Source organism: Ceratotherium simum, chromosome 16 (genome assembly GCF_057802395.1).
Source record: "Ceratotherium simum simum isolate JZ-2026a chromosome 16, ASM5780239v1, whole genome shotgun sequence".
In the NCBI taxonomy this organism is placed as follows: Eukaryota; Metazoa; Chordata; class Mammalia; order Perissodactyla; family Rhinocerotidae; genus Ceratotherium; species Ceratotherium simum.
This window is the reverse complement of record NC_141915.1, coordinates 19,670,152-19,685,768: the sequence shown is the minus strand read 5'-3', so window position 1 is coordinate 19,685,768 and position 15,617 is coordinate 19,670,152.

Here is a 15,617-nt window from a genome sequence, read left to right as displayed (position 1 = left end):
TGCGTAAGGCAATCCAGAGGGAATTTGGGATGGTACCTGGAATAACATTTTTTTATTTTCATAGTTGAGGTATTTATTGATGTGGTTACTATCTGTGGCAATTTACTGGTTTTCCACTTGTGGAAAATGATAAAAATTTATTTTAGAAATATATTTAAATTAAAAAGGAATCTATTTAATGAAAAATATTTAAGCAAATAATAATAGAGGTGGCATGCAGATGTGACAAAAATTATGGAGGTAGGACTCAAGCAACTACAAGGAAAGTGTACTAGAGGGCGTTCGAATTTGGCTCTTTCTCTGTATTTGTGCCTGTGTGTGACCTGTGGCAAGTCAAACGTCCTGACTAGGCTTCCCTCCTCTCACCTATCAAAGGAACGCCTTGGGAAGAGGCTTTCTGAGGATCCTCCCAGTTCTGACACCCCAAGGCCTTAGGTCTCAGACAGGCCCCCAGCCCCTGAGCCCCATGTCATTTGTTGACTGACCACTGGAGGGCATGAGTCACACAAATTGCAGCGGCTAGGGTCTCCCCTGGTTTGTATCACCTAGAGTGACTTGGAGATGACAGAAGCAGAGGGATTTTTGCTGGAAATGCCCCGGTGGTCACCTGGGGTGGACGGACCCAGGGTGGACTAGGAAATGGATGGCCTTGCTTGCTGAGTCCCCGGAGTGTGACTCACGCTAGCTGGTGCAGGCCTGCCACTTTACCGGCAGGGCCAGCATGGTGAGTGAGGACCTGACCAGGGCGTTGCAACCAGGAAATTTCTGTAAGGACCTGATTTCTCATCAGCACTTCCCAGAACATCTTCCCGTCTCTGCCCTTCCATGCTGCTTCCTAGGTTGAGGATTGATATATAGAGTAGCATCCACGCAATGCTGAGGTGTGGCAGCACAAGGGTCAAAAATTCAGGTGCAAGTACAGTCAGGCATCCGTATCCGTGAGGGATTGGTTCCAAGACCCCCTGCAGATACCAAAATTCAAAGATGCTCAAGTTCCTTATATAAAATGGCATAGTATTTGCATATAATCTACGAACATCCTCCTGTATACTTTAAATCATCTCTAGAGTGCCTATAATAACTGACACAATGTAAATGCTATAGCAATTAGTCGTTATAAATAGTTGTTATACTCTATTGTTTAGGGAGTAATGACGAGGGAAAAAAGTCTGTACATGTTCGGTGCAGATGCAACCATCGTAGGACTTTCCATCTGTGGATGTGGTACCCGCAGATATGGAGTGCCAACTGTAGTGTATTTGGGACATTCAGGTGACGTCAGCAGAGGCATGGAGGAAGGCAGGCAGCCAACAAGGGTGCGCTAATTGGCCAGCTACCACAATGGGCCACTGGAGTTCAACCCTACAGAGAACTTAGGAAGTAGGGTAGAACTCAGGCCTCAGAGTGGTTCCACCTGAGGGGAAAGGCCGCTGGCTGTTTGTCCAGCAATTCCATAGCATCACTGATTGAGGCTGTTCCCAGTAGGATTTAACTCCCCAGGGCCTGCTGTGGGCAGAGTGGCCTTCCGTGGTTCTGGAAAAGCCCTCAGGCCCGGAGACGTAGATGCGGGCACCTGGAATTCACAGGCTGCACTGGAACCAGGGATGTGGGCAGAGCGCAGGCTGTACTGTGACAGGAGGGTTAGGGTTAGGTAAACCGAGGAGGAAGAGAAGTGTTTGGTCACTTTCTTCCCAACTTCAGCCTCTGAGGATGTTGGATGTGGTGCAAGAAGTTCTAAATGCCTTCACACCCTCTTGGATCCTTCCCTAGATATCTGTGCATCTTTGGTTGGGCCATGTGAGCCCTCTATTTTCTCAATTAAGGTTCTCTGGAGCCTTTCCAGCTCTGATACCTGGGCTTTCTGAGTCTCCCCACCTCATGTGTGTCTTGTCTCTGGTGCTCTCAGGAGAGTCCCCTTCCCAAGCAGAGTGCCCACCAAAAAGCAGAATCAGCAATAACTGGCACCTCCGACTCCAGACTCCGGCCACTTAGTGCACAAAGATGTTCAGAGCATCGTTGCATATGAGAGTCACAAACAACCTAAGTGATCATCATTCAAGAAAGGGATGCTGGTCCAGCTTTAGGGTCCAGCTTTATGGTGGACCATTACATAGTCAAAGAAATGAAGTATGTTAAGAAGTTTTTATGACAAGGAATAATGTTTATGATACCAATAGAAAAACATCAGCTTATAGTGCAAAATGATTCCCCACCGTGTAAAATAAAGGCATAGGGAAAAAAAAAACTGTGATAAAAAAATACTAAAATATTAAGAGTAGTGGAAATGAGGGATCGTTTTTTACTTCTTTGCCTGTCTCTGTATTTTCCATGTAGGACTGTGGTCGGGGTGGGGGGTGGGGACCACGCAGTTTGTGTCTATCTATGTCAATCGGAACCTGGAGGAGTGTTCTCAGAGGAGGTTGACAGTCCCCAACTAGATGAAATGCTTTGTTTCCTCCCGCCCATGGCTGCTGAGCCTGTGAGAGAGGCACCTGCGTTATGTAGGAGGGAATTGGGCTTGAGCATCAGACACCTGCATCTCTCCTGCCTCATCCTGGCCCCCACCTCAGGACTCTCCCCCTTCTCCAGGAGCTCCCAGGCAGCCACGCCTTTGCACGCACTGTTCTCTCTGTCCAGAATACCCTTCCACACAGTTCCCTGCCCCCCCTCTTTCCCTGCCTAACTCTACTCCCCTTCAGAGTCTGCTCCACTTCATGGTATTGTCATCTCTAGAAGGTTCACCTGACCCTCCATCTCCAAGCTCCCTGGGGTTTCCCTCCAGCTCAACACTGATCCCACTGTTTTAATTGTTGGCTCACTTATCTGTCTCCTTTACTAGACACAATTTCCCCAAGGCCAAGCCCATGTCTCACAGATCTCTGTAGCACCAGCACCATGCATGGTACACAGTAGGTGCTCAATAAAAATTTTTAAATTAAGATATAATTCACATACCATAAAATTCACCCTTTTAAAGTATATAATTCAGTGGTTTTTAGTATATTCACAAGATTGTGCAATCATCACTGCTATCTAATTCCAGAACATTTCCATCACACCCAAAAGAAACCCCACACCCACTAGCAGTCACTGCCCATTTCCTCCTCCTCCCAGCCCCAGGCAACCACTAGGCTGTCTTTTGTATCTATGGATTTGCCAATTCTGGACACTTCATATAAATGAAATCATGCAATGTGTGGCTTTTTGTGTCTGGCTTATTTCACTTAGCATAATATTTTCAAGGTTCATCTATGTTATAGCATATATCAGTACTTAATTCCTTTTTCTGACCAAATAATATTCCATTGTATGGATATACCACATTTTGTTTATTCATTTGTTGTTTATCCAATTGTTGATGGACATTTGGGCTGTTTCTGCTGTTTGGATGTTATGAAAAATGCTGCTATGAACATTTGAGTACAGGTTTTTGTGTGAACAGATATTTCCAATTCCCTTGAGTATATACATAAGAGTGGAATTGCTGGGTTATAGAGTAAATTTATGTTTAATCATTTGAGGAACTGCCAGACTATTTTCCAAAGTGGCTGCTCCATTTTAGACTCCCACTAGTAGTGTATGAGTGTTCCAATTTCTCCACATCCTCTCCAACACTTGTTATTGCCTATCTTTTCTATTATAACTTCCTAGTGGGTGTGCAGCGGTCAATGGACTCTTGATGAATGAATGGGTAAGTAGCCAATGAACGGATGGATGGACATGTAGAAGGGGATGCCAGTCCCTGAGCTCTGAGCCCTGATTTTGGTGGGAGAGACTGCTCCCCACTTGCTGGGGGCCTGCACCGAGTGGAGATGTAGCACTCTGCAGCCTGCCCTCGGCAGTGGCTCAGACACCCAGTCTGCCTCAGTCTTGGGTGCCTCAAAAGCGTGCAGGTGGCCTGGACACCCCTAGGCGCATGGAGAGGCTCTCAACAGAGCCCCTTTCTGGATGGGGCAAGGCCTGTAACCCCTCTGGGCCTCAGTTTCCGCTTCTGTGAAATGGGAATAACAAACCCCAGCCTGTGGGACGACTGTCAGATGAGGGAAAGTACATAAATTGCCGGGCGCAGCTTTTAGTAGGTGTTCCTTTCTCCAGTCTGTTTTCTCAGAAGTCCGTCCAATATGTGCATAAATGTCACTTGACTAATTAACTACCAGAAAAGAGCTTGAGAAGAGACACGAGGTGGAAAGGGTGGGGGAAAGGGAGAAAGACAGGCAAGAGGTTCATATATGGCAGAAAACTGCAGCAGGGGCAAGCAGCTGGCCACTGAGTGGGTGGAGGTCACAGACAATCCGGGGAGGATTATCACAGGCCTCAGAGGGGAATTTCCTCCCAGCCATTGGTGTCCTCAAGCACCACTCCTGCCGTCTGGATCCCTGAGCCTCCTACTCAGGTCCCTGGAGGGTGGCGGGGGGGTGGGGGGCAGGGCATCTGAGTGGTGCTGGTTTGAACTCAACTGCAGGTCCGCGGGCCAACCTCACAGAAGGGCTCTCCAGATTCCAAGAGCAAGGACGGCAAATGGGTTTTATCTGTCGTGCCACCCTTAATAGATAAGTGATGGTTACTCAGAGCCTCGCAGTGAGAAGGACATTAAGGTTCTGTATTTTAAGGGGCTCAGTAGGAGAAAGTAGCCGCATCTGCTCCGGGCACAGGAGTGGGGTGTCATAAGAACAATGATCCGTATTTACTGTCCCGGACCGTATAAGGAGAGCGCTCTGTTGGGTAGGTTCTATGTCACCTAAGTAATCTGTTGTTTGGGGCAGTTTAAAGGTCAGGAGAGAAAGAGGAAAGGATTAAAATAAATTGCTGAAGTGACTGGGCTGGTGGTATCGATGGCTTCTTGCTCATGGTTCTACCTGCCCTCTGGGGAGTGCTCAGAGTTGAGCGCCTGGTTTATGGCAACCTGGGCAGAGGTTGTCACTACCACTTAGAAAGGCCAGGAGTGCCTTTAGAGCCAGGCCCGCTTCAGGGATTCTGAGCTCATCTGAGTGACTCCTGGTGAGCTGGTTCCCTGGTTCCATGTAACATGGGGACAGTGGTGACGTGCATCTCACAGGGCTGCTGTTTAAGTTGCCAGATAATCTAATGGACCCTGATGAAGAAGGGAAAGGTGTGTGTTGGGGGAGAATATATGCTCTCAGTTTTACCAGAAGGGAAAACTGAAGCATGCAGTGGGTTGGGAGAGGTGGAGAAAATGCACAGAAACATAGGTAGCTTTGTGATTGCAACTTTGTCACAGGCCCTTGTTCTGTCTGTAATTCCATACTAATTGTTTTGTCATTAATACTTAACTCCTATCTGGAAAGATTCCTTCTAGAAGCACCACAACATCTACTCCAGCCCAGCCATTTCTGACAGGTTTCCTGGGTGTCAGAGCAGGTGGCCTGCTGGGCCCTCTGCCTCCGAGGGTTTGAACTGAAGACGGAGAGAGGAGCAGTGGTTGCTAATAGGTTAGACGTCCCAAAGACCCCCAGAGAGAAGGTGGAGGGCGGGAGCCAGGGGCAGAAGAAGCCATGAGAAAGCAGGCACCCTGAAGTCGGGGAGTGGAGGGCAGATGCTGCAGGAGGAGCAGGACAGCCCAGCCAGACAGTGTGAGGAAGACCCAGGCTTGGACTGAACTGCATTCGGGGTCCCAAACTCTCCCCAGACTGTGTGACTCTGGGTCATGTCATCCAGCCTCCAGCTTCCTTATTGCCCAGAGCATTCTCCAATAACTCTCATTCCCTGAAGGGACCTGAGTGAGAGGCTTGTACTTTTGCAGCTCCTTAACAGAACCTAACATGGGTACTATTGCTTTATTGAGGAAATCTCCTATTTTGTGGTAAAAATGAAAGTGAAAGTCTTACTGGGATTGAGGAAGGAGAGGTTGATCCTGGAAAGTACCCTGTGTTGTGTGCCAGTCTCAGCTTATGAATGACCAATGTTGTGGTTGGACCAGCCCTTGTGGTTCTTATTATGACTGCAAGATGCCCCTCAGCAAAATCTATCAGGGAACTTTGAAAAAATAAAGGTTTACTAATTATAGGACTTGGAAATTACACAGCACACCTGGGACCACACAGAAAGGTCTTGGGTAGAGAGAGAGAGAGCATGGGCCTAGGGTTCTCCTTTTATGAGGTCGAGGGTAGCGGCCTAAGGTTTTGTGGGCTCACTCTTCATTGATGAATTTAAAACTTAAGAGTGGGAATTTAAAACACGGGAAGAAAAAAAAATGAATGGCCCAATGGTGAGTTATTGAAATCAACCAAGGTCTCTAAAATAAAGGAGCCTCAGTGGGGGGAGGTGGCCTGGCTCTCTGTCTAGTCCTGTGTCTGGAAATGTGTTTATTCCAGATCGCCATCTTTGAAGAGGATGCCTGCTTGAAGTGGATGCCTTGGCAACGTTTAAGTCAGGCACTTGCATTACAGAAAAGAAAACAAAACAACTCTCAGGGCTTACACTGCAATCCACGGTGTGATGCCCAGGCATCAGAGTCATGGTAAGGACACTAACTGCCTGGGTAGCTGATGTACTAAAAGTCAGGGATAGGGCACGTTGTAACCCAGAAAGTACACATCTGAATAGGATTATAGTAACAAATCCTATAATAATAATAATACAGGCAATAGTTTGAAATCCAGTCCACAGCCATTGTCCCAAACTTGAAAGGGTCTAGCCATGAAAATAGGTCAATGATCTTGGGGGCTGGCCCTGGGAATCTGTTCAAGGATTTGGGTAATATTGTGAAATATTTTAACATCTTGGGCCATCTGGTAGAAGTAGGTTTGAACCTTGTCCTGAGTTGGTAGATTGCTCCATATCTCATTGAACTAGTCATTTAGTCCTAAAAATAGGTCAGTTCAGTTAAAAAATTGTATCTCATTTCGGCAGGTGGTGATGCAAGTGGGTTCCTCAAGTTAGGCCTACATGGTGCAAGTATTGCTCTAGGTTATTTGTTAAGAGGCATTTCTATGGAAACAAAAGGACAAACAAAGGTTAATGATTGGGGTAGATTATAATCGCAGTTTCTGAGTTCTGAAGGCAGCCAGTTGAGAAGATTTCTAGCTGTCAGGCTCGAAGCATCTTCAGATGAGTGAGGGCACATGAGTGGCCTATAGAGCAACAGATATGAACATTGTCCATAAATGAGCCATTGTGGTGATTTCTCTGAAGGTCATATCAAGCTCTCCCACTTTAGCTTGCATGGCTTTGGGAAAAGGGCAGTTTTAGTTCTCAATTATTCCAAGTCAGAAGGGTGGGAAAAAAATTGGAAACATTAGTTTGGAGGGTTGTAGCCAGATTTTGGAGGAAACAAGAAGAATTTAGTATCCACTCCAGTTTACAGGTAGAAAACAAAATCTTAAAGACAATTAACAGGACTAGAATCTGATATCCACAAAGGTGTATTACTGAAACATAATTTTTTTCTCTCTACAATCATCCCCATTTCTATCAGAGATAATCAGAATAAAACTAACTTGTGTGTAAAATATAGTCTCATAAAACTTGGATTGGTTATTTACATAGGCACAGCAAGAACAGTGATTGACTGCATAGATTCTTTTTTTTTTTTTTTTTTTTTGCTGAGGAAGAGTCACCCTGAGCTAACATCTGTTGCCAATCTTCTCTTTTTGTATGTGAGCTGCTGCCACATCATGGCCGATGATGAGTGGTGTAGGTCCACACCTGGTAACCAAACCTGGGCTGCCAAATCAGAGCACGTGGAACTTAACTACTAAGCCACGGGGGCTGGCCCTGTATAGACTCTTTTAAGTCTACTTTGCTGGAACTTTTCATAAAGAATCTCAGACTGAACTTTTAAAAGCCTCTGGAGGCTAAGAAGACAAGTCAAGGACTTGTCATCACACTTCGCTTGAAATACCTGTAGATTTGGGGGATTTCGTCTCTTTTTGAGGTCTCCCAAAATATGCTGAGGTGCCTGGGCCTGCCACGAAGTGCCTTTCCTTACTCACCTGGTAAGGTTGCTGGGAACTCTGTAAGCAAGGTACCAGGCTGATTTTTCCAAGGGGTTTTATTGGTTTCATAACATCAATCCTAGTTCCTTAAAGCTGTCTGGTCATATCTAAGTCTATGTATGTCTCTCTCAAATATGACATTACAGTTAAAGCCTTGGTAATAAAACCAATGTTCCAATGTGTCCTGTTACAAGAACAGATTCTTATTGAACTTACGCAAATAGCTATATTTTCATGAAAAGAATACTCACTGAGAGTTTCCAAATTCTGGAAAGATCACGTAGCAAGAAAAAGTAATTGTTTCATTTTTATTCACAAAGATATACTTTTCCAAATTGCTCTAAGTCATAGCTAGCTTAAGATAAAAAAAGTTTCCTTAAATCTGGAAAACAAATGATTAAAGATCCAGCAATGTTTCAAGCAAAAACTCATAAAAATTATAATCATCCTCATCAGTTCATTCTGTCCTATGTAATTAATTCTTGATTTTGATCTTTGATTAGCAGTTTTAGGAAGCCATCAGTTTTTCCATCAGTGTCCTGTAAATTCTTACCCAGTTCAGTGGTATAATCTGAAAGTTATCAGAAACCCATACTTCTTAGAGCCCTTTCCATGACTCTCCCTGAAGATGAAGCACTTTTGCAAAAGCATCAGAATGAAACAATAACTGTAAATGACAAAAGACTTAAAAATAGCCATGGTTAAAGATCTAATGAGCGTTCATTATATGCAATTGACAAGGAAATTTGGTTCACAAATCATTATGAAACAATAGTTATCTACTTAACCAAAGTGACAAAAACTTTTAAAGGAAAATATAGAAGGTTACATAGTTGTGAGCAATATTTAGCTCTTTGAATATTGAGAAAACTCAGTTTTCTTAAGTAATCAAAAACCCAATTAAAACAATATGAAGCCCTGCAAATTACTTTGATAAAACACAAAATCTTTGCTTTCTAGCCAGGTTACTTATAAGTAAAGAAAAACCTTTCACAATCTCTTATCAGGAGCAGATGAATACTCCAAGAAAACTTTATACTTCTATCAGATGAAAAAAATTACATAAGCATACTATTGATATTAAAGATTATTTTAAAAACCCCTATAATAGCAATCCAATTTTAGCCAACTTGACCATACATAGTAAAATTCTCTCTTTCTCTCTCTCTCCTCCCAACTTTCTATACCATTTTGTCCTTTATTTTCCTCTTTCCCATTCTGAAATAACCAGCTTTACTTTAGGACAAATTTACTTTCTTTTTCCTTTAAGTAAATGCATTTCCATATCTCATACCTTTCTTACCCGAAAACACATCCTACTTTCCTTGCATACAGAGATCTTTCCCTTATTATTTTTAGTAGTTTTAGTTACATATATTAATTATAATTCTTAACCCTTAGAAATCTTAATTTCTAGTGAAAACTAAGAAGTAAGCAACTGTCTGTTACACCAGCATTCTTTAGATTGGCAAATTTATGAATACATTTCATAATTTCTAGAAACATACATTTTCTCATAGCAAAATTTTTTAACATGGCACAAGACATGTTTACTAAGAGACCCAAATATCTTTAATTCTTCTGTAATAAGAGGTCAAAAGTAGGTAGACTTGTTTAGCAATTAATGTTTCACTATTTTATCTCATTTGGAAATGATCTAGATAGTCAGTGAATTTCCCATCATTTAATTTAACTTCGCAAAACTCTAAAGTTGCAAGTTACCAAAGAGATTTGAGAAACTGTTTTTAAGTAGACAAACCATAATACAAAATTCTTACTGAAAAGTTTACCTAAATTCTTATTCCACTTACATCTATTTAAATCACTTGTTCTTAACAATTATGTTTAGACTACTCATGAAAGCTTCATGAGACATTAGACAAAGTCAGCCATCAACCCAAGCCATTTTTCTTGCTGACAAGTTTTGGAACAGAGATAACATGAGCTTGTTTGGATAGTAAACCCAGGTAGAATAAAAGTTGCCTGTCTGCATTATATCTAATGTTGATAACTCTGAAGACATGCATATTTTAATTAAACCAACAAACTTAAACTAGCTTTTATTTACTGAAGATTATGTCAGATCATGTGAATTTGAAAAACATTCGGGTTAGTTGCTATATTTCTGAGTTTTAGGAATAGTTAATTCATAAGTGCTTTTTTAAAGCCAATTAAATAGAACTATTTTACAAATTAATTTTGGCAATATCATCCAAAGGTAGAGAGAGAGAAAAAAAATCACATATACATAACACACATCCATAGACATACAGAAACACACAGACAGAACAAACAGAGACTCTATAGCTTCCATCCCAAAATTTTAGCCATGAGTCAGGTACAACAGTATAAAACTCACTAGTTTATAAATTACATTTGAATTCAAATTTTGTCTGGCAGACAGAACAAGTTAAGGTTACCCACTCCAATGGCGAAAGCTTTTTACTAATATTTGTGGAGAAGACTTTTAAGATTTGTATTTTTCCTTGACAAATAATCTTAAGGAGACTAGGGACTAGATTTTGGGCAAGAGAGCTTTTATAGGAATTTGTATTTTGAAAAGCCTCCCGCACCCCCTTTTTTCCCTTCAGTCTCAGGAGATTGTGGGCAGAGTTTTAGTTACCTCGTGGAGCATTTATATTTCAAAGATATGGTAAGATTTATACCTTCAAGGGACAGAGAAGAATGTAAGTTTTCTCCCAGGAGCTCAGTGCCTTTTGAATGGTTTTGGCAGTCCCAATAAAATGTAGTAGTACCATACTGGAATCAGGGGGAGCGCCCTGTAAAAATAATTCTCTGGACTCAGAGTCAAATGGGGCCTCTTCAGAGTTGGAAATGAAGAGGGGGTCACTTGAGTCACTATTGTCATGGAAAGATAAACCCATCAGACCATGCCAATTTTGAGCAGCAGGAGATGGGCCTCATCTTAATGTTTTCCATTTACTGTGAGCCTTAGAAGTAACCACTGTGATGGAAGGGTGGGCACAGTGCCAGGTAATAAATATCCAAGTGAAGAGAAGGAGGGCCCTTGTATGAATATCGGTGGCTCTAGGGAATTTTGCCTTCTCATTTCCCACTTCCTCCTTGCTAGAGGCCTTGATAACCCTGTCAGCTTTTCCCTTGGTGGCAGGACTGCCTCATGAGGGATGTTTCTTGGTTCTGCCCCATTCAGAGGAAAGCAGATGAGGCTTAAGATCCTTGGTATCTCAGAGGAAACGAGTACGTAGTTCAAATGGATCTTTAAGGAACTTATGGATTTTAGGGTCTTTAGAGATACTGGCCAGTTGATACATTTTGGCAGCCATGAGTAACAGTTCAAAGACTGTTCCAAACAAACAAGGAAATTCACAATAGCCAATGAGTTCTCCTCTCACCTTCCTGCTGCATAAAATTGTTCAGAAAGGTTTGAATTTCAGTTAAGGTATAGTTTTTATCTCAGTTTCTACTTCTCCTTTTTCTCCTGTTACCTTAATCTTATGTGTTGTTACTAGAAAATTTTGGATGACAGCACTATGAGTTCTCTTTGTAGGTGGCCACTTTCCTTTCCAGGGTGTCCTAAGAGACCTCTCTGGGATTAGGGTCTGCCTCCACTGGCGTGATATGCACAGGGTCTTTGGGAAAAGCCCCTAGACCTCTGGAGCATAATACCAGAGTCTTGGCATGTAGGTATGCATAGCATTGGACAACACCCAGGAAGCATCCATTGGGTTTTGCATTTATCAAGGAGCTAGTGTGCCTCCTTAGGGTTCTTAGAAGGTGCTGGCACCAGATGTTCAGGACATTTATATTTGTCCACCAAGTTTTTAGCAACATCATGCCAGGGGTTGGACCCACAATATTCTATTGAGTCAGGGGACAAAGAACAACAGTAATGAGGGAAGTGATGACACAGAGACTGTAGGCCTCTGTTGTATTTTCCTTCTGGTGGTGCCATTGGTTTCCAGTTGCAGGGCTATTTCACTCTTCTGGGACATGTAGCCCAGACACAACCCACTGACTCAGTGGTCGCAGGTGGAGGTCTCCCGTCCTCCTCACCTACAGGATTCTTTTCCTCATGCCTTTAGCTCAGAGCCTCTCTTTGGACAGTGACAATAGGCTTGAGATCCAATCCACCCTCCTTAGCTCTCCTTGGCTTCAAGGCATGGAGGACCCTCATGTACATTAATAGTCAATCAAGGCTTTTATAATAAGCAGTCTAATCAATCCATTAGACCATGTGGCCTTGATCACATTGTTCTGGGGAGACTGTTGGATTAGTATGGCAGCTGAGACCTTTTGGGTTGGATACCACAGGCAATACACAACAGAGGCAATACGCAAAAGCACATGGCAGTGCAACAGGCCCCCAGCAAGTGGTGCTCCTTTCCCAGATGGTGTTACCCACCTGAGTTAGATGGTTAGTAAGCAAGTTGCAGGTAAAGGGCGTTCCCCTTGGTTAATCGTGAGGGCAATCATGCAATCCTGCTGACTACACCAATTGTTATGTGTTGGTCTCAGCCTATCAATAACCAATGTTGTGGCTGGACTAGCCCTTGTGGTTCTTATTATGATTGGAAGATGCCCTTCAGCAATAACCGTCAGGAAACTTGGAAAAAATAAAGATTTATTACTTACCGGACCTGGAAATTACACGGCACACCTGGGGCCATACGGTGAGGTCATAGGTAGAGAGAGAGAGAGCATGGGCCTGGGGTTTTGCTTTTATTGGGGTCAAGGGTGGAGGCCCAAGGTTTCATGGGATCACTCCTTACTGGTGAATTTAAAACATAAGAGTGGGCATTTAAAGTGCAGGAAGAGAAAAACGAGTGGCCCAAATGGTCAGTGATTGAAATCAACCAAGGTGTCTAAACCAAAGGAGCCCCAGTTGGGGGAGGTGGCCTGGCTCTCTATCTAGTCATGTGGCTGGAAATGTGTTTATTCCAGATGGCCATCTTTGAAGAGGATGCCTGTTTGAAGTGGATGCCTTAGCAAAGTCTAAGTCAGGCACTTGCATTACAGAAAAGAAAAAAATCTGTCGGGGTTTATCCTATACCCTGATACTGCATTTACTGGGGCTCTGAGGAAGCAGAGAGCTTTACTGAAATTCCTGTTGAAAAGACAATCCGTCGTTGACAGCCTTATAGTGACTTGAGCAAATGGCCAGTTTTATGATGGCTTGGTGCAGTAATCTGCCCTACGTGGAATATGGAGACTCGAGTTTTCTCACCGTGAAGTTGGAGTCAAACTTGCACAAAATTACACGGCATTTACCACCCGACCCGTTGAAACTTTCAGTGAGCTTCTCAGCTCCCACTCCATTTACCACACACTAGATCTGCAAATATGCTTGTCCTATTGTAAGTCAGAGGGATGAATCCAAGTGTCAGGAGGATAGGGCAGGATTCCAGGGCAGATAATTTCTGAACAGAGTCCTTTTTTGTTTTTTTGCTGGGAAAGATTCGCCCTGAACTAACATCTGTTGCCAATCTTACTCTTTTTCTGTCCTCCCCAAAGCTCCACTGCATAGTTGTATATTCTAGTTGTAAGTCCTTCTAGTTCTTCTATGTGAGCTGCTTCCACGGCATGGCTACTGACAGATGAGTAGTGTGGTTCCGCGACGGGGAACCGAACCTGGGCTGCCAAAGCAGAGAGCACCGAACTTTAACCACTAGGCCACCAGGGCTGGCTCTGTTTTGTTTTTTACATAGCATTGACTTTTTTTCCTTTTGGTGTATAGGTCTGAGTTTTAACACTTGTATGGATTCCTGTAACCACCACACTCAGGATACAGAACAGTTCCATCAACCCCAAAATCTCTCTCATTCCGCCCCTTGGTGGTCACACCCTACCACCAACCCTAACCAGTGATATGTTCTCCAACCCTATAGTTTCACCTTTCCTAAACTGTCACATAAATGGAATCATATAGTGTGTAACATTTTGATTTCTTTCACCCAGCATAATGCCTCTGAGAATCATCCATGTTGTTGGGTATCAATAGTTTGTTTTGTTTTGTTGCTAAAGAGTAATCCGCTACACGGGGGCCGGCCCCATGGCGAAGCGGCTAAGTGCGCGTGCTCCGCTGCTGGCGGCCTGGGCTCGGATCCCAGGTGCGCACTGACACACTGCTTGTCAGGCCATGCTGTGGCGGCGTCCCACATAAAGTGGAGGAAGATGGGCACAGATGTTAGCCCAGGGCCAGTCTTCCTCAGCAAAAAGAAGAGGATTGGCATAGATGTTAGGTCAGGGCTGATCTTCTTCACACACACACACACACACACACACACACGCACAAAGAGTAACCACTGTATGGATGAACCACAGTTTAACTATTCACCCACTGAAAGACATTTGGGTGGTTTCCAGTTTTTGACAATTATAAGGAGAGCTGCTATAAACATTTGTGTACAGATTTTTGTGTGAACGTAAGTTTCATTTCTCTAGGTTAAAAGCTACAAGTGGGATTGTTGGGTCATGTGATAAGTGTATGAGAAATTTCAAAACTGTTTTCCAGAATGGCTGTACTATATCAGATTTCTGCCGACCACATAGGAGAGTTCTGGTTGCTCCATATATGAACCAGCGCTTGGTATTGTCAGGTTTTTGTTTGTTTGCTTAGCCATTCTAATAGCTGTATAGTGGTATCTCATTGTGATTTTGCATTCCACTATTGACTAATGATGTTGACTATCTTTTCATGCATTTATTTGCTACCTGTATATCTTCTTGGTGAAGTGTCTGTTCAAGGTCTTTGCTCATTTTTTTAGTTTGTCATTTGTTTTCTTACTGTTGAATTTTGTGAATTCTTTATATGCTCTGGGTACGAATCCTTTATGTGATACGTGATTTGCAAGTATTTTCTCCCAGTCTTTTAAATTTCTTAAAAGCGCCTCTTGCAAAGAAAAAGTGTTAAATTTTGATGAAGGACCACTTATCGATTTTGTTTTTTATGGATCGTTGAGCTGGGTTTTGAAGAACATATTCACTAAGCTGACAAGGGGAGAAAGGGAGTTCTAGGCAAAGGGAGCAGCATGTGCAAAAGCATGGAGTCCCGAAAAAGAAGGCTGGGGCGGGGAATTTTAAGGAATTCAGTATTGCTGAGGAGGAGTAAGGGTGAGGAGGAGGGGAAAGGACTGGCTTACACAAGGAACCAGATCACAAAGCTCTTGGATGCTGTGCCAAGGAGTGCTGACCCTTCATCACATAGGTAAGGGAACTACCAAATTATATGGCAATTGCTTGCTTTTGTTTGGGTTAAATTTTTTATTGTAGGAGTTATATGTAACTTATTGGAGAAAAATACAGAGCAACAAAAAGACAATTAAAACCCTATATAATTCTACCACCTAGAGGGTGTTAATGGTGTTAATGGTTAACACCATTAACATCCGGGCTGGTTCTTCTATTCATACACACACACACACACACACACACACACACGCACACACATACACATGATTTTTTTTACAAAAATGGGATCATGCCATACATACTGTTTTGTAACATTCTTTTTGTTTTTGCTTAACAAGAATATATGTGAATGAACACTTTTCCATATTATTCTTTTACGATATCACTTTTTTGGTTAAGATAAACTTTTTTTCTTTACTATATTTTTAATGTAATATTTCATGCTCTCAAATGAAAACATGTAACATTAAAAGCATAATAATATTACAAACT